General features: G+C 41.8%; 2 long non-coding RNA genes across 2 annotated transcripts in view; one reads left to right on the top strand and one right to left on the bottom strand.

Moving 5' to 3' along the window:
* The window catches only part of LOC113954472, an 80,085-nt gene that overhangs the window by 51,757 nt on the left and 3,231 nt on the right, over nucleotides 1-25,097 (top strand). The window contains exons 5-7 of the long non-coding RNA XR_003530219.1: nucleotides 14,878-15,025; nucleotides 21,522-21,772; nucleotides 22,796-22,835. This is a non-coding gene — a long non-coding RNA (uncharacterized LOC113954472). The remainder of the gene's footprint in view (nucleotides 1-14,877; nucleotides 15,026-21,521; nucleotides 21,773-22,795; nucleotides 22,836-25,097) is intronic.
* The window catches only part of LOC113954471, a 56,652-nt gene continuing 33,677 nt past the window's right edge, over nucleotides 2,123-25,097 (bottom strand). The window contains exons 14-18 of the long non-coding RNA XR_003530218.1: nucleotides 11,503-11,601; nucleotides 10,109-10,159; nucleotides 7,058-7,232; nucleotides 6,307-6,396; nucleotides 2,123-2,387 (exon numbers count right to left, since the gene is read on the bottom strand). This is a non-coding gene — a long non-coding RNA (uncharacterized LOC113954471). The remainder of the gene's footprint in view (nucleotides 2,388-6,306; nucleotides 6,397-7,057; nucleotides 7,233-10,108; nucleotides 10,160-11,502; nucleotides 11,602-25,097) is intronic.

Genomic DNA, 25,097 nt, shown 5'->3' with positions numbered 1-25,097 from the left:
AAGACAGAGGGTATAGGGGAAAGAGGAGGAGAGAAGGGGAGTAGAGGGAAGAGAGTGATATAGGGGTAAAAAGGGCATGGGGAACAGAAGAGGTATGGGGGGGTCGAGGGTGCGTAAGGGACCTGGGTGTGTGTAGCGGGAAGCCGGGTGAGGAGGAGCAGGCAAGGTGGAGGAAGGAAAGGTAGAACGGGAATAGAACGGAGGCTGGGTCGTGTAGCGGGGGAAGGAGCGAGGAGGAAAGAGGGGTAGAGCACGGCAGGCTGAAGCCCCCGCGCCTCACCTGGGCTCCCCCGGGGGAGCCCGGCCCGAACGGACCACCCCGACCGCGCACTGACCGAGCAAATGGCGGCCGTGGCCACTTCCGGCGTTTAAATACTCTCGGTGCCGCCCTGCGCAGCCGCTCTGGGTTCCCGCGCACCTGAGCGGCCCCGCCCCGCTCACCTGTGCGGCCTCGCCCCCCGTGCCCCCGCCCCGGCTCCGCCCCGCCCCGTGCCGCGGCCGCTCCTCCTGAGGGGCGGGACCTGCGCTGGGGGCCGGAGCCCGGCCCGGGGGCTGCTCCCGCCTCTGGGCGGAGCCCGCGGGCTGAGGCGGGGACGGGGCTGGGGCAGGGGGGGTCGTGCCCGAGTTCTGCTGGTGTCCGCCGGGGTGCCGCGTCTCCCCCAGCGAGCGGGGTGGAGGTCTCGGGGTCAGAGCACCGAGGCCGGGCTGGGACCGGGACTGGGACCGCCGCGAGCGAGAGGAGCCGTTCTGGGGCAGGCGCTGGGGCCGAATCCGGCGCTGCCGCTCCCACTGAGACTGCGGCCGGCGCGGGGTTGGGGACTTCGGGCACGGGTCCCGCTCCTGCCGCGGGGACCCGGGGCTGTGCCGGTGCAGGGGCAGCCCCCACGATACCTGCTGAGCCCGATGCGTAGAGCTCTGCCAGTGCCCCCAGACGCGGGACTTGGGCTCTGCTCTCAACCCTACAACCGTCTCCGGAGCCCGGTTTGAGTCCCAAAACACGGGACAGGGGCCGTGCCTCGAGCCCCAAGCGCGGCACTGAGGTGCTGTTTCTGAGCTCTCGATGGGGCCGGGTGAGCCCGAGTTCAGACTGTGCCAAATGTAGGACTTAGAGCTGAGAAACAGAGATTCGCTGGCCAAATTAACCTGATTTGAGCATCAAAACAGGGGATTTGGGCTTTACTTCAACCCCCCCCCAGACGCAGAACTTTCTCTCATTTTGAGTCCAAATGTCTGAGTGACCCTGGTTTCAAGCCCCCAAAACACCTGACACTTAATCACCATTTTTATACTTGTGCAAATTAGCCTGGTTTTGAGCATCCAAATTCAGCGTTTGGTCTTCCTTTCTGAGCCCAAACACACAAGACATGGTCTCTCCTCAGGCCCCCAAAAATGCAGGAATCGATCACTGCTTCTTAGCCCAAAATGTGGCCACCTAAGGCCAGGAGGACTTTTAGTCTCCATTTCTCAGTTTTAACGCCGGTCACATAAACCTGGTTTCAAAGCCCACATGCTGTACAAGACTCAGTCTCTGCCTTAAACCACCAAAATGCAGCACTTGGTCTCTGCCTTAAGCCCTGAAAACATAGGTCTTAGTCGCTGTTTCTGAGTTCCAGAATTGGCCATATGAGTCTAGTTTCAGGAGTCCAAAATGCAGGATTTAGTCTGCTTTTAAGCTCTGAGCCTGAATTTTGAGCACCCAAAACGCAGCACTCGGTCTCTCTTTTGACCGAGTCTGGTTCTGAGCCCCCAAAACATAGCAGTGGGTCTCTGCTTGTGAGCCCAGAATCGCAGGACTCTGTCTGAGTTACAAGCCCCCCGAACGCAGCGCTGGGTCTCTCTCTGTAAGCCCCCAAAATGACCCGGTGTGGTGGTCGAACCTCAGCCGGCAGCTCCGCACCAGCAGCCGCTCGCTCATCCCCAGCCCACGCAGTGGGTTGGGGAAAGGAATGGGAGACAAAACACAGCCCGCGGGGTGAGATCAGAACAGTTTAATAATGGACACCAAGACAAATATGACAGTGTAATATCAATGACAACACACGATACCGACGGCAGTAACAGTGACACCGATCGCTGCCCCAACCCCGCGTTCCGGAGCCCCCGCCCCGCCCCTCGCCCCGGCAGAGCCGCGGGATCGCAGAGAGCCCCGAGCCCTAAACCCAGAGACAGGCACATCTCACACAGCAGTCATGTCCCCGGCATCAGTCACAGGGGACACACATCCCTATGGATCCATTCCAACCGCGGTGACGTCTGTGTGGCCCCCGCAGCCGCGGCCCTCACAGAGCCTTCACCGCGGGGACCCTGGCAGGGCGAGTGATGGCCACCCAGATGGGCCCGACGTGTATTCTGGTTCCACAAGCTCCTCGGCGCGATGCCAGGGGGTCCTGGAGGACAAATCAGATGCTCCCGGAGCTGTCGGGGCACACACACACAGCCCCAAGCCAGACCCAAACCCTCTGCCCTGGGCCGGGCTTCTCACCACAGCCAGGCTCCTCACAGGGCCACAGGAGACAGATCCAGCCCCAGAGCAAGGCCAGGGAGGCTCAACAGCACCCAAGGCATTCCCTGCACCACAACTGCCCAACAGTTCCACCATTCTATCCCAGCCCCTTCCCTCTCCACCCCCAGCCCAGGGGGTGGGTCCTTTCCCATCAGCCAGAGTGGCCCCAGCTGTGGTGTTGCCCCAATTGCTGCTGTTCAGGGTCTGGGAAATAGGCTGCTGCCTCCACGGGGGGCATGGATGTGACTGGGAGAGCATGACTGTGATGGGATGGCAGAGAGTGCCTTAAAAACACCTCTGCCTTCGCCCCAGGGGATCTGATCCAAAGGGGAACATCTGGTCTCCAGGGGAGCGTACAAGGAGCTGGGCAGATCTGGGAGCTGGGGCTCAGGGCTGTGGATGGGTTTCCATTCCTCCAGATCCACTCATCAAAGCTCTCCCCAGGCACACGGTTGAACTCCTCGGAGCCAATTAGGTGCCTAAAGAATTGGGAATTCTAACAGAATGACACATAATAGCCTGGAAGGGGCAACCCCAGCCTGGGACCCACTTCGGTCCTTTCCTGGCTGTTTTCCAAGGAATATGCTGCTATTTCTCACAGTGCCACAGCTGCCCATTTTTAGGGAATGAATAACAGTAGAAGGGACTTCTTGAAAATCAGAGACCATTAAGGAAAACACGGAAGGCTTACTGGATTTCTTTAGCTGCTGTAAGGAGATTTGCTGTGCTACCAGCAATGGAGAAAAACTACAGCTCTTCCATTTAGGGACTGTCCAGAGCACCAGGAGAAACTTGGCTTCTTTTCTGCACAGGGATAATTTTGTTTTAATACCTTTGTGCCCATCTTCAAGTGAATGTATTGAATGGTGGGGGAAGCAGGTATAAATAACCCTTCCCACATGCAAAGGGGACAGTGGAGCTATGGGGGTCAGTGTAGTCACCAGCCCCTTGCAGAGCCACCCTTACATGTGCTCTTGTCACATTAAATACCACTGTCAGTGACTCATTTATTTGTCTTCATAATTAAAATAACATTAATACTCTAACATACAGAAGCACCCTGAATTCGTTTGTAGGAAACATTATCAATCCCTATGTGGCTGAAAATGTACATGAGTATTCTATGGGTGAACTCCTGACAACATGCATGTGTATCTCTTTAGCTCTTAAAGGAGATAGAACAGCCAGCACTCTCTGGTGTTAAGTGCCACTATTTACTGGAGGGGACAGCTGCCACTCCTTTTCCCCTCCAAATGCTGCCCTTAATCTCAGTCTGAACTGTTGGTGTATGCTCCAAAGCAGGACGAAAGCAGGACTCCTGAGGGTGATGGATGACTGATGTTTCAGGTCTGGGTGCCCAAAACCTATGGCACTTGCAGAGAAAAATCTGGCTTTCCACTTGTTGAGTGCTTTTTATTTTCCTTTTAAGTTATTTTAAGCATGTGATCTTTCAATCTCAATATCACAATGACACAAGGATGTGCTTTGCCTGTTTGCTTTGTGCTATTATATTTACCGTGTCTAGAATGACCTTCTACCTCCATTAAATTACATATGATCTGGTTTCTCATCAGGGCCATTTATGATCATTTGTCTTGGATTTTTATGTATTGCTTTTCAATGTCCATCTCAGAAATTTTCGTACCTGCACTGAATAAAAAGTGACAAGAACGGATGGAGTATGTTGTTAGAAAGACTTTGGAGATTCCTGATTCCAGAAATGTCAGTTTAGGATCTGCAGGCCCTCCTGGGACATGTAGTCAGTCCCACCCTGGGGGACACTTACGGGGCACTCAGGGAGATGGTTCAGTGGTGGCCTTGACAGTGCTGGGGGAATGGTTGGATTTGATGGTCTTAGAGAGCTTTTCCAACCTTAGTGATTCTGTGATTTTTTCCTCTGTTTCACAGATCAAAATGAACAGTGTAAATATGAATTGAGGTTTGCTTGTAAATACAAAACCCTGGAGCCACATCCATAAAAGGCTCCAAACATGCAGAAAGTACCAATATTGATACTTGTGTTTGAAGTGATAACTGACAAATAATAATAATGTGATAATTGACAGTGCAGAATTAAAAATGACCAGGTAAACAGACCAGGCAGCCTGAACACAGTCTGAGAATATTGTCCACCAACACGGTAGGAAGAGAAAAACCCAACCTAACAGTCTTAGCAGATGCTTTGATGATTTCATGACTAAGTAATCCTTGTTATGCTCTCCATTGCTCTTCAGTGGGACCATGCAAAGCCAAAGCATACCCTCAGCCAAAAGGTAAAAGGATTAAATAAATCAGTGCAGAGTCACTTTGCTGCTTCAGGACAGCATTTGTAATAAATTGAATCAATAAAGGTTTTCATAATTTTGGGAGCTGTTGGCTGTAGGGTGTGTGAGAGCTCCAATTTCTGTGTTAATTTAGTTGTCTTCAGAGGTTAGAAAGACTGAAGGAATAACTGTTTCAAGATTACTGTGTCTGTCCCATTTCTGGCAAAGGCTGCGAGGGTTGAGGGTTTTTTTTTTTAAATCCTAATAACTTCATTTATGACAAATGATGCAGCAGAAAACATCTTTCTCCTACAGGTTTATCAGGTTTTTAGGCCATTGAGTCTGATATTTCATTTTGTTCTTCTTTGCCCCTACCACAAATAGCAGGCAAAACAGAGAATTTGTTTCCTTAAGGTTCTTTGAGAGCACCCTAACACAGCATAGATAAATCCAAAAGTATGTCTGAGGCTCATCTAATTTTTCAAGGATCAATGAAAAATGCACGAATGTCATTTGCTTCCCGCTATTCTACCATAAGATTTCTTTTATTATTTTTATCTCCTGTAAAAGCAAAATTGGATATGTCCAGAAAATAAAAACAACACGGTAGAAGAAAAACTCAGAAGATTGTGAAGTGAAATAAAATCTGAAACGCTGGTTGCTCAGTTATATAGATCCAACCTAAACAGGAATGGCAGTTTACTGACTATTCTTTATGCAACATTAGGGAGGAAAAACTATTCTCTGGTGCTTGAAATGCAAATGTTTCAAATGTACATCTGGGTGTACTCCCCATTAATCATTACTAAGGTCAGTTCTTCTATTTTTGCCAGGATGAATGTGCAGTCAACATTTGTTTTAATTCTGAAGCAGCTAGTTGCAGTTATTAAGAAATGTCTCTTCTTATTCAGGGCCAAAATGTTCTCAGTTTGCCATTGAAAATTTTGATTCAGCACAGAAATGCAGTTAAATCAAAGTTTCAGTGGTGCCCAACCACATCTAGGAGATCTGTGCACATGCTTTGTTTTACAAGAAAAGGGAGAGGGCATTTGCATCTCAGCTGTAAGAGACCCTCAGGTGGCTCTTTTATTGCCACTGTCATCTCAGGAGACAGTGCTGATCTGAGTAGGTTTAATGCTGACAATATGAATATCCCACTCTATGTAGACATTAAAATATTTTCCCTTTAGAGCAATCTGGCCCTTTACCAACCCCCCAATGGCCATGAAAATAAACTGCAGTGCAAATTATGCTAAAAAAATCAAAGGGTGAGAGTAAAATTCATATCTGCAGAATTTTTAATTTGTGCTTGTGGCCATCTGGCATTGCTCTCCCTCGGGACAGTGACCTTCCTCTCCTCTCTGTTGGTATTTCACTCACTCACCTCTTTGCTTGCTACACTGGCACAGAAATGCTGCTTTCTAGTTTTTAACTTGATTTTTTTTTTTGTCTGTATTTCTCTCTCTACGGAAGTGCATTGGAATAGGAATTTCCATAACAGCAGCTCTGCTAGTAGAAACATAATCCAGTCTCACTTACTAAACTCTGAGTGTGGGTGAGCACCTTCAGCTCCAAGGAACTGGGGAGAGCAAGGATTTGGTCCGTCACGAAGCCTGGAGTTATCAGTCCCTGTGTCAAGAAAATATTAGACAAATGCTATTATCTGCCCTCAGCATGAAGATTCAGGTTGTGAAGCCAATGTCCTGTGATAATTATATTTATAATTGTAATATAATTATGCTTTGATAGTGCAAAGTTGGCAGAGACTTTGGCTATTCCACCGAGGCTGGTGAAGTTAGTTAGGGGGTTTTGTATCAGTCTAATGTGTCTGAGCATGATCAAGAATTAAAAGGAGAATTTTACAGAAATATTTTCAGAAGTATTGCTCCAGACATTGAGGTAAAAAGCTTCTTTTAGGGGCCCAGAAGACTGAAGATTTTTCTGTTGGATTCCTCTCAGCTGTTGAAGGGATTGATGTGATATATTGATATACCATGGAAAGAGACAAAAACAGAGAGGTAAAAGGTGTATCTCATATCCTTCCCTGAAAATATTCTAAAGAAAAAAAATCCATGGGCACCAAACAATGAAATTGATAAGACACTGGTTACTACCCCTGGAGTTCAGTTCTACAGTTAATTGGAGCGCTAACTGAAATTATTTTGGTAGTGGTGTGTGATCCTCGTTAGAGGATAGTCCACATTCCAAAGCTGTTACCTATAATATGGCACCAGTGTCAAAATGTGCAAACCCAAGGTCCAACACATGGCTGATATGGAAAAGGAATTACCACTGACCACAGGAGACAGAAGCTGCTTATCAGTCAAGCCGTGCGTGCAGTATTGCCTCTGTGGATAAATTAATAGCCTCATATTACAGATTATTGGGCATTTTTCCTTTTGGATGAGTGACATGGTTTAAATGGTATAATGTGTTTATCAATATGTGGGACAGCATTGGCATTCCTAGATTAAAAGAATTGATAGAAATATTATATATTATGGAAGGACAACTATATCCTGAAGTCATAGAAATATGTAGAAATTAAACTATTTACAAAGGGAATGGAAAAACTGCCATTATTGTAAATACATACTATAGAACATGAGAATACACAGCTCCTCTGTCAATATCTAAAGGTCAGAGCACTTCCAGGATGGAAGTGCTTCAAGGATGGATCCTCTGAGGATCTCTAGAAGCCTGTGAAGCAATACGTATGTATGAAGGTAAATATATTTCAGGAGAAAGGGAAAAGGAAGGAACTAAGATCATTACTCAAGCTGAACCCTGTTTAGTACTAGTTTTAGATCTTAAATCCTGGTAAAGCACCATTTGTGCTGTAATCTTCTTTCTCGTGGTCTGATGTGTGTTTTGTGGCTGGGAACGATTTGTTCTGGGGTTTGATTAAAAGACTGTACAATGTGTGAGGCAGCAGAGAACTCATCCCGAGCCCTCTGAGTTATTCCCGTTCTGCTGGAAGCTGACATTCCACTGACAACCATCCCACACCTGCTTTATACTCGCAGGTTTTCGGTTTCCCATCTTAGGGGCACAGACCAGAGGAATGCATTTTTTTTCCCTAGTTTATGTTCTTTGTTGGTTTGTGAAAGCACATCTCAGGCTGTTTGGTATCTTTTGGCTTTCTACTGCAGGCACGGTTTTTTTCCTTTATCAGCTCCTCTAAAGCCTGAAAGATTGACTTTTTTTCCTCACTTGTTAACCTAATGTAGTTGCCTTTCTTCTATTCACTTAGATTGCATTTCTGCAGTGTTGCATAGCAAGGAACAAAAAGAAGAGGAAAGAAAGCAGAAAGATCCCCCCAAACTACTGCTGTTTCTCATCCTATGATATTCTATGTTGCAAAGAAAACAATTCCCATAAATCATTATGAGATTACCTAAAAACTGAGGCTTTAATTTTAACACAATTTTAGGATTGAGACAGAGGCTGAAATTATACGAACCAAGTTGTTTTGGACTTCCTATGATGCATGAGCCTGGATTCATCACGTGACATGAAAACGTCATTAAGCTACACTTCTTTATTTTACCCTTTAGCCAGTAAAGTACTGCAGGCTTCAAATTCCAGAATCACATCCTTTTTTCCTTAATTTAAGGTCAACGAAATTATGCTGCAGCCTATGAGTGTTAGTGGAGGTTATTACATTAAAAGAACGACACAAGTGCACAGGCAGAGTGACATAAAGGTGAATCGAAGCGTTTAATCTACAACTTGTCACCTTTTACAAATCGTCTTGACAAAATGCTGATCACTGCACTGTAGTTCACTTGTCTCTCAGTTTCTGCCCCATTAAACAGCATTATGTCTCTTAAAGTCTTTTCCAGTTTCTTACACTTTCCACTCCTTCTTTTCCCCCCTCTACCTGTTATAATACCACTCCCTTTTGCTCCATCATTCTCCCTGGCAGACTCCTCAGCCTTTAGCTTTGGCAGAACACTGCTTTTTGTTGTAGTTCCTGTGATCTGTTTTGGTGCTCAGTGTCAGCTTGTTCCTGAAAAGATATATCTGCTTGAAAGTGAGGATCTCTGCTCGCTGAATTCCTCATGTAAATGATTTAAACTCCATTCATGTAAGAACTAGGAGCCAGAGCCTTCCTCTCCTTTTTTTGCTTTAATTATTAATGAAGGAACTCAGGTGCCTGACTCCCAGAGATGTCTCTTCCTAAGCCTGAGGGCAAGTACCCAGCTCTCATTTTGGTTTGTGGGGTGAGAGCTGTGTTTGAGCACTACCACACTTTGGAAACCACCCACATACGGCATGAGCTGATGGAAGGGGAGAGGGACAGGTTCATATCAGAGCAAAGGAAAAATAAGATGTTAGGAAGAGATTGTTCATATTAAACAATGGTTGGACCCTGTAGAGCCTGCTTACTATCAAAACAATTCTTTCTCAGAGAAGTCTCAAAATATACAACACAAAAAGTGGCTGTTATTTACCTCTAAATGCAGCAAAACATTTTAAATAAAGGGCAAAATCCTGTCTGCTCTTTTTATTGCATTAGAAAACAGCGGCATGAACAGATAAAATGTTCAGGCACCAGATGAGAGCAGACAGAACCAATAAAATCAGAAATAAAGAAGGTGTTTTATTGTGCTCTGGTGGATGGGTGAATTATACCTCTGAAATATATCTCACCAACTCCCTGTGTACAGGTTTGATGGTAAGTAACCCTTTGTGTAATTGCTGCCTGGCGTTTGCTGAACAGTTCCAGACAGAGGAACATGATAATAACCTGTATAAAACTCTTCCAACGACCATATAAAGTCCAAGTCTGAGGTCTCTAATAGTGCTTTAATGGCTGTATAAAGATTACAGCACATTAACAGTGATCCTAGGACATGCAGCAAGCCATCAATAAAAGAAGCCACGTGCCAGCCTTCTCCAAGTGCAGATAAACGAGCGACAGAGGAAAAGGTCAAGAATATTATGTAGATTGAGAAATTTTCTGGCCATAAGATCATTAGATCATTTAGACTCACCACCTGTACAACACATGGTAAATAACCTCACTGTGTGGCCCTGGAATCCATCCAGGTACCCCGGGTGAAAGATGCAAAAAGGCACCAAGGCCTGGCCTAGAATCCCTCAGAAGTGGAAACCCTGACACTTCCTTCGGTGTGTTGCTTCCATGATAAAACGTGTGTTGTTACCTCAGCCTGAACTAACTCAGAAATGTTTGAATATCCCCATGGCTGTCTTTGGAGAGCAAAATACTTCAGGGGAATATGCCAGAATGACTTGACATGTTTAGACCTCATTATAAAGGAGGAACCACAGGAAACAGGAATACTAATTGTTAAAAAGAAGCACCAGGACTCACTTCAAAATCGAATTGTCCTTCCTGAGATCTTCCAGTGGTGACACCACATCCCTGGGAGGAGAGAAAAAATAAAAAGTATTTTTTGGTACAGGTCCTGGAAGTCATACAAATATCTTAAGAAAATCATTATTATGTATTCCCAAAAGGACTAATAAAAAGAGAGTAAGGAACCTTCTGGCTACAAAAAAGGGAGGTTCATGAATTACAGACCAGACACGGACAGAATAAACTTGGCTACTAAGTTCAGCTGCAACTTCAGCAGAAAAAATGCCTTTGAGTAGCCTCGTGCCACAGTTTATATTTTACTGAGGAAAAAAACCCCCATACCTAGCAATATAAACTGCACATACATGTGTATTTTGTAAACATATTCCAGATCAACATGGAAGAACAAAAATCTGGAAACCTGAAATATCAGGAGAGAGTTATTTGTACAGACAGGCTGCTACACTGTGAGACTGTATAGCCTGAGGTGCCCAAGCTACAAATGCCCCGATGCTGCTGAATGACAGATTTTCTGTGAGAACACAAACACAACCCAACAGTCACAAGTTGCTTTGATGTTCACAGTCAGATGTCCTCTTCACTGGAGTGCACCCATTACTCACTTCTAGGTTCTGCCAATGAATTTTCATATTAAGGAAGCACTTGCTTCCTAAGAGAGATTATATTAAAAAGATTAATTTGCTGTCCCTTTTTAATGTTTATATTATCTCATATATTTTACTATCATAGAAATTCATTAATGATATCAAAAGACATAGAAGAGATTTATGAAGAATTAGACTGGTCCAGCATAATCCAGTGACTGAGTTTGCAAGTCCTGCTTGAAGGTTATGGCTGTTGACATTTAATCTACATGATTTGATCTAGCATGAAATTTTGGCTTCTCTATGCCAGGAAAACAGTTTATGGGTATATGTTTCCCCAGTTCTGCAACACCACTTGAACTTAGGTTCGAGGTTATTATAATATGAATGTCGTCTTTGCTTCTGCATGTGAGGGCAAAACTCAGATGATGAAGGCTCTGATGTGCAGAGGCATTACTTGATTTGCTTGGGAAGTTCTTCTGGAATAGCACTGTATAAAAGGTGGGGATTTTGCCAAAGCTCTGTAATGTACTTTCCTAAGTTAGCAAAGAGTAAGGATATCTTTACAGACAACAAAATTCCAGAAGAGTTCCCTTATTATCTGGTAATAGCATTAAGTAATTGCATTGCAGCTTTATAAATATGTTTATCCCCAAAACAAATTTGAATGTTAATTCATCATTTGGGATCCTGCCACAAATTATTCCCATTCTAGTAGCCAAGTCAACAGATGGTGCATCAGTAACCCTTCAGTGACCTGCTGGCTGGGGGAGGATGCACCTACCCTGACAGGAGCTGACCCACCTGACATTGTCCAGGGCTGCACCAAACCAGAAACAGTGCAGGAAATAGAGAACTTCCATGGTAGCAGTCACCTCTTAACTCAGGCACTGTATATTATTGCTGGAAAAAAAAAAAGTAAATAATCTGATTAATTATTTATCACCCGTGGAGAATTTTTAGAGATAGACATTTGTGTAACTAATATTTCATTGCTTTTTTACTTGTTCACAATCAAAGAGTGAAGCAAGGCTTACTATAAATATGGTTGAGCTGCCAGATTTAAAAGAGGAAATCAGAAATGTTGGGTTCTGTGCAGATATCAGGTAGTAAATCAGCAATAAGTTCAATTCAGTGTTCTGCTCACTGATTCATTTCAAATATCCCAACTTCAGTGTCATTGTAGCAGTCAGAATGTCTGAGTCAATCACTAAATCTGAGTTGAGGAATAAATATCCTCATTCATCATTGTAAAAAGTGCTTGGGGTCTTTTCTAAGTGCCTGGGTAACTTAAAAACTCTTGCTAAATCTCCCTTTCTTGGGAAGTACAACTGAACTGAGGAAAGCACAAACTGTTTTCACAATTTACTGGCAGATATAAGGCAGATACTTTTGCAGGACTCTGAAATAAAGCAGAAGTCAGGTTTGGTGGAAAACAGTTGCTTTGATTTATAAAACAATGTTTAACTTTAAAGCATTAACTTTAAACTCCTTGTGTTTGTTAACAGAAGCTGACTTGTGTTAACAGAAACAGAACTGACAGAGACCTACTGAAACAGATTTTGACCAATTTGAAACATCTTTCATTCTTGTGAAGGAGGAAAAACTTTGAAACTACAACTTAGATGTTCTGAATATAATATTCAGAAACATTGTCATATAAAAATGTGTAAAAAACTTAGAGATTCCCTAGTAACAAATTAAAGGATTTGGCTTTTTTAAGGAAATTCCTTTTCAATTAAAAAAAAAAATAAAAATCTCAGCTTCACTAAAACACTCATGAATATTACCAACAAAAAAAATTACTTTTTTTCCTCTGTCTATAAATAGCACTATAGCATTCAATGGTGTTTAAGAAAACTTCCAGCAGTCTTGGAACATGGTCATTTTTGTTTCTCAAATATTAATATAAATGCATACTAAAATATTTAGCTGCACATGCATATATATATATATGAATATATATATATGAAACATTGTGCTGCATTTAACAGTCACTCCCAGCACATTTTGTGACTTCACATGTCCATTTTAAGCAGGAAATCTCATTTGACCTCACTCCTGTCTAGTATAGTTGTATTAGACCCCTAATGGTGTCAAAATGTGAAGCAAAACCTGGGCAAGTAAGAGAAGAAAACGTATTAAAACATTCTTTTAAATATTCCTACAACATAAGGGCATCAATTCAGCTACTTGATAATTTTCTTGTCATGGGACACGATATGAATGAGAAATTTAATTGGGCTGTGTCTTGCTTTGAGCTCCATCAATGATCTACAATTTAGAATAAAATTTCCCACACTGAGAAGGTTATTCCAGTGACCTGTGCTGGTAAGAGGATGGTTTAGCACCAGCACCCAGTTCTGTACCACAATCCAGTATAAAACATCACACCAATTCCAAACATGAAAATATTCACTGGCAGAAAAAGGTATTCAGTGCTACCAAAAAAAATTCTCTTGCCAAATTGCTCCTGCTGAAAGGATGCCAGGAAAATTCAATACACTGTAAGCAGAACATGAACTGGAAGTCCCTCACTGTGGGTTTGATTTACGTGGATGGGTTCCAGGGAAAAATAATAGTACAAATCACGGTGGATGTATACATCAGCTACGGCATTTAACACATTTTGCACTGAGTAATTAAAAAACTCACCCTGTGTACATTATTTAGCAGGAGTTTTATACAGAAGGAATTAAAAGTACTTGTGCAATTTTGCATACTGTTATAATCCATGCTTTCCTAGTAGCTACATTCTAACGATGGTAAGTCAAATATAAATAAGGAAAACATTTGATTAAGAGTCCTTATTTTGTTTCAAGAGTGGGCCTTCTAAGTACCAAGTTGTTAGTAACTGGACTACTACTACTTGGTAGTAAACTGTTGTTACTATGGCAAACAAAAAAGATGGTACCAAAAATAATTTTTCGTGTCTGTTTTTAGCACCTGCCATTTGGGGGTGTTAAACCTTGGGAGCTTGTTGTGTTCAGACTGATAAAGTCTCCTCTCCCCTCTCTTTTACATCAGTGTAACTATATTGACTTTGTGCGTTATTTCTAAGTGAGAAAAGAACCATTCCCCGGGAGTAAAATTCCAATTTAAGGGTAGGCTTGTGTACAGCCACTTATCCATATGAATTATGTGAGAGTCATGGAAACTCTGGGTGTAAATCCAGGTGGAACCGTGCCACCAGTCTAGAAATGTGCTGCACTCCCGAGAGAAGAAAAAACAAACCTAAAGACCTGACAGCCTTATAAAAGCATTCCCATTGTGGCATAATCCTTCAGAAAAAAAATAAATCATAGCCCATCTTTTTGCAAATTGACCTGTAAGTTACTGGCAGCAAATCAATAGGATACAAATGAAAAATAATAATGCAATAACAATGCTCTGTATTATCTTGGGCCCCAGACGAAGGGCTGTGAAACGATCAATATGATAAAGATTCAGAGCTGTTACTCTCCTGCAAAGAAATGACAAAATAACATACTGATTTCAAAAGGTGGCTGTAAAAAACACCAAACCCATCTGCCACGAGATGAAACGAAAAACCCAAATATAAAACACTTCCTTGTTTGTTTGTCTGTTCCTTCTCCCCCAGACTTCCATTAATTTGAACTGGAATTTAACGGAGCAATTTTTTGTTGTTGTTTGGAGAAAAAGCACAAGGAAGGGAAGGAATCAGCTATTTATCATTAGCCCAAGAAGCTCAAGGATGAAAATTCACAGGAATAAGAGAACTGGTGGTTTCCATGAAGGTAGCATTTAATTTTAACTGCTATCTCCACGTTTGAACTGAGGAATTTAGGAGAGCAGAGGTGGGATTACAGCAAGGCTTCATTATGAAAAGAATAAGATTGGCAATAAGCTTCACTAAATGAACTCTAAAATAAGTAGACTTCTTTTCTGTACATCCATGAAAAATGCCAACTGCTTTAACTGATTACTAAGGAATCTTTGTTTTTTTACACATTTTTGTATAAAAATGCATCTGTAGCTCAATAAAAACACCCCCATGTGCTGCTGCTCTACACCCATCCTGTGGGACACCACACTGGAGGCTTCACCACACCTGCAGGGCTGGTTTGTGCACAAGCCAACAGAGCCAATGCTGAGGCCAAGAACTACAAGATAACTGATTAAGCATTTATCACTGATGCTATTTATTTATCCCTGTAGGTTTGCAGGGTACTTTTTGGACAAGCAGAAAAGTAAAGACTTGATGAAGTCAGGTAGTAAAAGGAGAGGGAATGAAGACAGAACTGGAGGAGAAGTGATGAACCCACGTGAAGAAACCATCTACACAAAACAGCCCTGCACATACAAGGTAAGGAGTTGTCTCATGCATTAGTATTAATATCTGCCCACAGCCACCTTATTGTGCAAGATTTTTATAAATGAAAGCACGAAAAGATTGTGGCAACTTGTGCATTCCCAGAACTATGTAAAGCAACTTCTACAATCAATGCAACATGGCACATAGTAGTTACCCTTCCATCTCACTTAGATTTTCATTTTGGATTACCAAATGCAGGGTGAAAATAAAATACCTTTTTTGAAAGGCAGCCAAAAGCCACGGTTTTCAAATTCTGGTTCATGTTCTGAGCTTTATCACAATTCCATATGAATAACAATTTCATATGAATAACAATTTCGTATGAATAACTTCTTAGCATAGAAATTTCCACAATTGCTTAAAGGTGCATTTAAAGTCACCTATCTCCACATGGGTGCAATGCTGTAGGAATTTTAAGGGTTATTTCAATATTAATCCACAGTTTGTGGTTAAGAGAACAGAATAGAGATCCTCACGAAGCACCAGTCCCAAGACAGGCCACCACCCACGGGGTGACAGGTGACAGTCCCCTCTTGATCCCATTAAAATCATGTGCATTGAAGTTACTGTGACCTTGAAATAAAGGGTGAAAGTCTCACTAGATGTCAAGACTTTTAGTTCCTGTGGCATATCAGCCTATGGAGATCTTGGAAATTATTGCTAGAAGGCTCTCTCTGTCAGGGTATGGTAAGATTCTTCCATCTTAATTCTGCGTTTTTTTAAAAAGTTGTGTTTGCACAGATCTTTTTACTCTTTTTTCATAGTGTCTGTCACTCTCTGTCTTTTAAACAGCATTTTTTGCAAATGAGAATCACCTCAAAACTGAAGAATCTCACTTTTGGGGATGATTAAAAAAATAATCAAAATTCTTCCTGGGAATAAGATGAAGTTTTTCAGACAGCTGCACTTCCCACCTGTTCGCAACATTTACAGAAAGAAACACAGAGGCATTTTTTCCAGATGTGCCAAACTGTTTTCTGCATTATTCAGTCCTTCTGTTCCCTCTTAGCATGCTGTCATTGTAAAATCTGAAGGGATAAGTATGAGAAGGGAATATCTCACTCTGAGCTTACAGAACAGTCATTTTTCTGTGCAGACAGGGAAACCAAACCATGCCACTCCCAGGAAAACACTGTGACACCAAAGAGGAGCAGCAGCAGGTTGTTTCCATGCTCTGCTGGGCAGCAGTGCATTTATAACTGTACCCAGACACCCCTTGTGCCAACAGGAATGTCTGCTGAGGGCTGTGCCAGCCCCTGCTGTTCCTCATTGCTCCCAGTTCCTCAGGATGGAGGGTTTGTTTGGAGGAGGAGTGGCTGAACCTGCTTTAATCTGTGTTGGGCCACAGTCCATGGCTGTAGCTTTGCCTTCATGTCTCAGCCAAACAAGCCTCAGACATGTGCCCTGAGTGCTGCAAACAGGGACTGGTGCCTTTTCCCTTTCTGCATGTGTCAGTCCCTCCCAGCAGGGACAGATCCAGCATTGCTGGGTTTTGCCTGTGGACTTCAAATAGTGAAAGAAAAAGGTCGGGCTACAGACAAGATAAGGAAATACCTTCCAGTAGAAGCGACTGGGTTTCAATTTTAAAAAGTCAGGAAAAGATATCACACAAATATTCTTTTCTACAGTCAGGGCTAGTTATTCCCTTGAATACTAAATCAGAGCTATATATAATTTCAAAGACCAAGAAATCAACTCTCTTCCTCTGCCATAAAACTAAACAGTATTCTGTTTTCTGTTTCCAAGTAGGCTGCTAAATCACACAAAGTATTTCTTATTTCTTTTACTTTTTTACTCTTTTGTTTTAGCTGCTGTACTCTTTTTTGTATAGCCATAAAAGCAGCCTAAGATCAATCTAACAGGCAGCCAAACATTACACAACCCTGACTCTGAAGAAACACAATTAGTTCTGAAATCTCTATAGGATTCATACTTATCAGCATCTGATTTCTACAGCTGAGGTGTCCCTTTCAAGAGCCATAATACTTTAAGTCTAGCGGAACAGTTTCTTAATTTTCATTTTTTGTGCTCAGGTGTTAAGATTAAAAGTCTACTAAGTCATAATGTGAAGCAAAATAGTGATAATTCCAACAAAATATCTAAACCCAAGGAGAGCCGGGGAAAAAAAAAAAAAAAAAAAAGACATGTCAAAACCAACCAGGAGTGAAATATTTGAAAAGCTGTAGATCAGAGACAGTTTCTTAATAGCAACCAGGTTGTGCCACAAAGCAGCCAAGTTCATGTGCAACATCATCTGTCAGCCTCAAAACTCTGAGATAGTTGAAAAAAAAAATAGTTGTCTATATTAAGAAAAAGGAAAGGGAAGATGTTTTCTGAAAACGTTTTACATTTTGTCCTCAAACAGATGAAACAGAAGTGCTACATAAAAATCATAGTCTGAAAAGAAGCCCCAGAAACAGAGCTAAAGGCTGTGCCCCCCCTTTCGTTTGATTTATTTCCAGAGTTATTCAGCACCAAGATATTTAATCCCTAATGTAAACCTGCAGGGAACATTATTTATCTTTAAGAAGACTTGAAGGCTAAAATCATGAAAACTGAGACTTTTGTCTTTTCACTGTGTGGGGTGGGAAGAAGAGATGGATTAAAGTGCTGTAGATATCAATAGATAGTTTAAGAAGGTGGTAGGGCTGTGATTCCCTGGAATGATTCAAGGAGCACGTTCATTCTCCTTAATGAAAGAAAGCTCCCAGTTTACACTGAAGAATGACAGAAATGTGGTCACATAGTGTTGGGTCTGTGCTCTTCTGATTTGTTTATTTGATGCACCTGAAGTAGGGATTTCATTACAGAAGAGATAAGCAATAGCTAAAAGGACCAGGTGTATTTGTGCAATAGTAGAGGACTTTGCTGCCTGAGGGTAATTTTATCCCACAAATAAATGTTCATAATAAAAAGGACCCGCATACCTTCGTAGTTATCACATTAGATATTTTCCATCCTTCCTAATAAAAAATTATTAATAAGAATGAAACTGGCCTCTCAAACATCTGATCACTGCTTTCAGGGAAAGGGATCAAGGGGTGGTTCTCATTATTTTTTCAGACTTAGAAAAATACATTTTAATGAGGCTGTTTTAAGCTCTACACCCCCTGTCCTTCATCTGTCTGGTTTCTGCCATTCCCCCTCATGGTATTTCTGAGCTGAGGTCACAGATGCCTTAGCAATGTTAAAATACATTATGCATATAGGCCTCAAACATATGGGGGCTGCACTTGGAATAAGTTTAATTCTCAAGGCTGTAGGAATGCATGATCACAGTACCTGGAACAGCTTTTTCAATAATCTTTTCACAGGAAAATTAAGGGAAAAACACTAGTCAGGAAAGATTCCAGCTTCAAACAATTTGCTTCTAATGAAGAAGCTGGACATTGTTTGACTGGTGCTGGCACCTTTCCTTCTCCAGGGTAAGCGATTTCCAAAGTACTGAATCCACTGTTGTCTCCCGAGGCTTCATAAAACATCCTGGAGAAACACTGGTCCAGCTGACAGCTACATAGGACAGGATTGCACCCTTACCCTTAGCACAAGATTATGTTCATCCCGACCATCTCCAGCCTGAAGCACTTGCTCCTCCAGCTACTTCTAAGGCTGAAAGTTAATTTTCCTTTTGATATTCCTAAAATGCAGTCTTTCACAAACGTAAAGAGAGGAGAGGATCTGGTTTGGGTTCACACCCTCCCCTTCCAATTCCTGCTGTGCCCAGGCCTTGATATAAATGATCTTTCCCTCTGCTCACTATGGAGCTTCCTGCCAGGATCATTTTCCATGCCATTCACCTCTTTATTTTTCCCGTTGCCAGCTCCAGCTTCTCCTCTCTGTTAGATAAAAGTTATTTATCCTCAAGATTCATTATAATTCACTCCCTACTTATTACGTCTCATCCAGAGATGGACTTTCTTCTCCGGTTAGTGCACAGTGCTGGTTTCAGGCACTGCTGGAGTACCTGTGAGATGCAGCAGAGCATTTATTCCCTGTCCTTTGGTTCTCCTCTGTGTCTTTGGCACAGGGGAATGGACAGATGGCAACACAGGAACGGACACAGGAGCCAGTGCTAAGGCAGTAAAACCCCTTGGATTGGACACAATCTCTTGTCACAGGCCTGAGAAGTGATTTGCATAAAGTACCCACAGCCCTTCCAACCTAAATAATAGAAGGAAATAAATAACAGGGAAACAGTGGACATGTAATATGTAAATATTTTCTGAATTGCATCTTTCTACAGAAAATGTTACCCCATGTTGGCCAACAGGAGTCCTTGTACTACTTTCAGTGTGGTTTGAAAGGGGCCACGAGGCCACACACATTGGGAAGTTCTGAAAAATGACATATTGCAAAAGTAAAAGACAAACCCAGATGTTTTCTCCCTCAGTTTTCCAGGGGTGTGAGAGCAGAGCTCAAATGAACACACCTGGTACAGTGTACCAAACTAAGGCTTCCCAAGCCACTAATACAAAAGATGGATCCTCAAACACCAGGCACAGGTGACAAGATAAGAAGCTCAGCACATCATGTATAAGGTATAAATGGATCCATCTGTCAGCAGTCATTTTATGAGGGAATTGCTCCCAATTATGCCAGAAACAGCTTTTAATGAAATGTGATTTGAAAGTACTACAGAGGGGAAGAAAATGTGCAAAGTAAATTCCTGATACAGTGAAAATTGAAAAGAGTGATAGATTCTGCCATTATAATTGGCAAACAGAAGGGAGGGTTTTGATAGAGGTGGCAGTAGAACAGCTTTTGGGGCCATATTTGGCTGGGATAGCAATCTTCTAATCATATGTCCAGCCTGTCTTCAGAGGTCATTTTCCAGGCACATGTTCAGATGAGAAATAGAGGTGTTATATGACAATTTCACTGATGGCTGCAAAGAAATGTTCATTACGTTGCCACCTTGCCACAGGAGGGAGCAGCCATGTATCAAACGGGGGAACAGGTGTCAAGGAAAAACTGGAGTTTAGGTATTCTGAATCTAAATCCTTCATACAGTCCTTTCTCTTATGGCAGGAAGTCAATGAACCCATATTAAGTGGCAGGCAAATATTTTTTTCTCCCCAATTTCTTCTGAGTTTTGGATTTTTGGTTGTTTGGTGTGGGCTTTTTTCATTATTTCATATTTATTATCTCAGTCATCATGAGAGCTGCTCTTCCCACAGCCTGGCTGCTGGAGGCACACCATTTATTTATTTTGGCAAAGCAGTCACCAGTGTTCTAGTCTGAGAGACGGGGTTTAATAATGCTGAATTTAAAGTTATTAGAAATACCATTGCTTTCACAAGTACACAAATATTGAATTACTACACCTGTTGGAGATCGGCTGAATTACGAGTAGGATTTCATTGACTGATTTATGCTGGAAATTCACATTTACAAATTATATTCCCCAATAAACCAGGCTTAGGTATGACAGAGAAGTTATTGCTGTTACTCGTGAAATGTTTTCTACTTTGCTCTTTGTTCTTGGGAATGCTGTACACCCAACAATATATTTCCTGCATGAAATAGCTTTCCTGAAACATCTGCTGCCAGAAAGTTTGTCCGGAACTTGCAAATGATGGATGAATTTTTGACAGGTAATTGCAATTCAGATCAGATGCAGACAGATTTAGTACCTAGAAGCTCCCAGTTTATTAAAATCACCATTGATTTATTTGAGCACCCCCCTCTCTTTTCACCACCATTCAGAAATTAATCACTTGGGTATGGTGTTCAGGGCTCATCCAGCTGCTCCTAATATGAAATACATCAGTTTATCCCAACTTTATCTATCTCTCAGCACTTCTGGAGAACCTGTCACCACAGTATCTAGTCACCACCACACCCAACATCGACAATTAGAGGAAGCCTTTAATGAAGCTCCAAAGAAATTCTAGAATTTGTATTAGTTAGAATGTTTAAACTCTTCAGACTTCACTTCAGGCTTACTACAGCAAATTAAGTGCCATCACTATCTATCCCACCTATGAAAATCATGTTTATCCTTTTCTTAGTAGCTGGAAAGACTGGAAGGCTCCATTGGTTTGATTCCCATCAGTGTTCTTCTTTTTGCAGCATATAACAAATTCATTACTGAATAGACATATGCCACTGAAATATATATATATATTATACATACACATGGTGCTTTCACCAGCTCTCAGTGAAGTAAGCAAAGGTTCACTGGAAATATTTCACTCAGCTCTGGCAGTTTCCAGACAGATTTCCATCAAACCTTTTGGAAAATCAGACATTGTCTTTCTTTGCAGCTCACATCTGTTCCGATAAAGGATTAGTTATGCATGGATAACAGCCATATGACCTCCAGCTATTTTTCTTATACCTTACCCAGACTAAACAGAGCTAGGCAAGTGTGGGATATGCTTGGAAAAGAGCCATAGAAAGTTGGGGATGCTGAGGTAAAACGAGCATGGCAAATGCAGACACTTAAAGCATTTCTACTTGATTTAACCCAGAATTGTCATTACAGTTATTCCAGAATAGCCACTGAAGTGACTCAAAGAGAAAAATGGCAGAAGGTGTTGTAATTCCTTGGATATAACCTAAAAATACACAACTGCCAGCACCTGATCAGAGATCCCAATATTCCCCCCTGCAGTGGGCACAAGCAGATGTCATAGGACAAGTAAGACTCCTGTGAGTACTATTCCACCTGCCAATTCCTTCCAGCCCAGAGGGATTTTCTCAGCCAGATGTAATTTTGTGCATTTACTGTCAAAGGTAAGTACCATTTGGCTCATGTGGACATAAGTGCCTGCTCCAATTTGTTTGTCATTTAAAGTCTATTTTGGATGCTGGTCTTGCCCTAAGCCATTGAATGTTGCTTTTATTATTCCATATGCCAGTAACTGTACTTAAAGAAGAAACCTAAAGGCATGTCTACTTTTGTGCAGATACCATAATCTCTTGTTGAAAACAACAATAAGGCTTGTTTTAACAACGACTTAACCTGGTTTAGCTGTTTGGCTGAAGGGAATGGCCATTGCTTGTATGTGCAACAAATGAATTACAGAAACATTATGCCTGTAGTTTATATCGTGCTCTTACAAGAATAGCTTTTCTTGCATAAAAAAAAGCATATATTAAGAGTTTTAAGGTCAGTTTGTGCTTCTTCAGTCACAGTAACTTAGCCAGATTTCTAGTGTACTCTTTTCTTATTTGGCTGTGAATAATGCCCACCTCATGGGTAGAACTGAGCTTAGGTAGAACATTCCTCCTCAGTCTGACAGGGGTTTGTCACCTTTTCTCTCTACGAGTGGTGACAAGATCTGGGACAAAAAAGATCCATGTTGTTCCTCCCACCAAGGAGCTGTGACTTGGTTTATGTGATGCCTCTCTTGTTCTCTCCACCTCCCTCTAGACGACCAGTGCTGTCCCCTCAGAGGTGTTTGGCTGGCTGGGATTACTCCATCTAACCATGCACAGGCCTTTGTTATCTCACTACAACTCTCCAAGGTCCTACATTTTGATGCTTTCTTAGCTCCTTTCCAGTCTACTACACATTAAACCCACAGGGCCAGCGTTCAGTACTTTTCAGTGTTAAATCTGAGGTGGTGAGAGGCATAGGATAAAGAGAGGCCTAGACAAGGTGAGCTACCAGGAATGCTTGAAAGGAATAAAATTATTTAATCCAGATTGGAGAATAGTGAGAAAGGGATCCTGTGTCCAAGTACTCAGTTTGACTATTTGAACCCTGTGGTTTCTGATTTCTTACAACTGACCCACCTGTCTGTGCCATTACAGGAGAGGGAAACACAGTTTTTTAAGATGTGATCCATCTCTGGTGAGTGGAAAAGGAGGGTAAGGAGTAATGTTTTTACCAATATTCACTCTCTCCTTAATTACACAGGTTGCTGCAAAGAAATTATTCTTCTGCCAGAATTTTGCTGGTATGAATGCTCATCAATCTTTTAATGATTTTAGATAGAATATGTGAATTCTCTCTCTCTTGCTTATGAATAGTGGTTTAAATCTTTAGCAAGCTAATATTTTAAAGAAAAAGGGCCCACAGTGTCTCTGACAAAGCTGATTATAGAATATCAGAATGAGGATACACCTCTATTAAAAACAGCTTTATAGGGAGTGAAGATTTATAGTGGTGTTCTGCTGATTCATGAATACTAGATATGGAAATCCATTTCTGGCAGCCACTCAGTGATGAAATATGTAGCATATAATGCATTTGTCTGTAAGACAAATGTGTGCTTTGGCTGATTAAAGAAGATATACGAACTTCTGAAAAAAAAGGAGAGGGAATTATTCCCAGGAACAAACCAGCTAATTATAAAACCAACACAGAACCAAACGTATATGTTGAATAACTATATAATTTTTCCTAAACAGAAAACTTTCAGTGTTACTTTCTAATATACTCTATATGCAACTTCAGTATCTAAAGACCCATATATACTACTGAATATTTGAAATCTACCCCTCTGCTGGTTCTAGGCCTGTTTTCAGACAGGTGGCTCCTTGCACAGCAGGCACAGAAAGGTGGGTGAGGGGTTTTTGTTGATTTTTTTTTTGTCATCACAAGGATCTGTCAATCTAAGAAACAATTTTTTGAGAAGAAACAGTTCAGCCTCAAACACTGAACAAATGATGAAGCTTTTCAAAAATAGAAGTGCCTACATGTGTTGATAAGACAATGTGTGAATGCTGATGAATAAATATAATCTGCTTGAGAAAGCTAAATTTCAGCTTGTCCTCACATATAAGCTATTTGCATTCCTACAGATGTGTTGATTTTACATGCCTCGTGGACAAGAAAATAGAAATGTTAAAAAACAGCTCTTCCCTATCTAAGGTTAGAAATAAATGACTCCGTTGTTCTGTCAGGTTCAGAGACTTGAAGCAATTGATGCTGTTTGAATAAAAAAGATCAGGATCCAAATCACTGAGCTTATATTTTAAAATTTCTGTAGTGCTCTTGTAGAAATAAGAGCAAACTGTGTAATGGGTTCAGGCACAAAACCCTGAAAGATGAGGGCTTTGAAATCTGTAGATTTCTCTGAAACTTAATGGTTCCAAACACATTCTGTTAAGATTCAGCTTTGCTGAAAGAAGAGATAGTAGGTCTATGTATGTCTTTTAATTCGAACAGGAAGACTGATAGCTCAGAACTGACAAATTTTCACATTTTCCCCCTGGTTTTGTTCTAGTGGGTTTAATGGAATGCATGATGTTCAAAGGATGTTACGCTTTTCATATTTCTTTTCTCCATTTTCTCTTCTATTCCATAAGAAAAAGAAAAAGATAAATGGCAAGCGAGAGAGGGAGTGTTTGTTGCTTTGTGGCATACAAAATAGGGAGGGGGAAAAAGAAAGACACAAACCCAGAAAATTTCTAAATGTAATAAGGAACACACTGAAAATAGTTGTTACAAATGTCTGTGAAGTGGAAGCAACTATGATTATTTATAGTTTCTAATTTTAACAACTCCTATTTAAAAGTGCATATGTCGTTTTCTTTGCACATCCATACCTTTTTTACCATGGTAGGATGGGATATAAAAATACGTGGTGCAAGCCAAAACTACAGAGCAGCACAGCAGATGCATTGCATTATGTTTACTTTGAAGTGAAGAACTATGACATATTGCAGGAAAATTCCCAGTGGCAGAGTTGGCAGTAGAGCTTGTGTGGATAAGGCCCTACCCTGCCTTGTTTGTTAGGGGGATCAATGGATACTGACCACAAGGAGGTAAGAGGGATGATTTTTTGGCTATTCCTCTCCTATCAGATTGCAGTGGACAGTATTCCAGCCCTTAGACATGAGCATAGAGCCATCCTGGAAAGCTGAATGAGGACCAACCATCTGGTGAGGCAGAGCAACCTGGTAAATCTCCATTTCTCCCAAGGGCTGCCCACAGATCCACACCGTGAATATCCCTGGTCGTGGTACTTTCAGCATAAACAGCCACGAATTGAAGTTTTGTATCTTGACCTTTCTAATCTTCTGACATCACATTCTCCCCACTTGCTACCAAGCTCTTGTCTGACCCCTCCCTCAGCCATGGGCAGGGGTCACCCTTTGGGCTGCACTG

This window comes from Corapipo altera, unplaced genomic scaffold (genome assembly GCF_003945725.1).
Source record: "Corapipo altera isolate COAL_440 unplaced genomic scaffold, ASM394572v1 255, whole genome shotgun sequence".
Classification (NCBI taxonomy): domain Eukaryota; kingdom Metazoa; phylum Chordata; class Aves; order Passeriformes; family Pipridae; genus Corapipo; species Corapipo altera.
The sequence above is the reverse complement of the archived record's forward strand: the minus strand, read 5'-3'. Positions and strand labels throughout refer to the sequence as shown.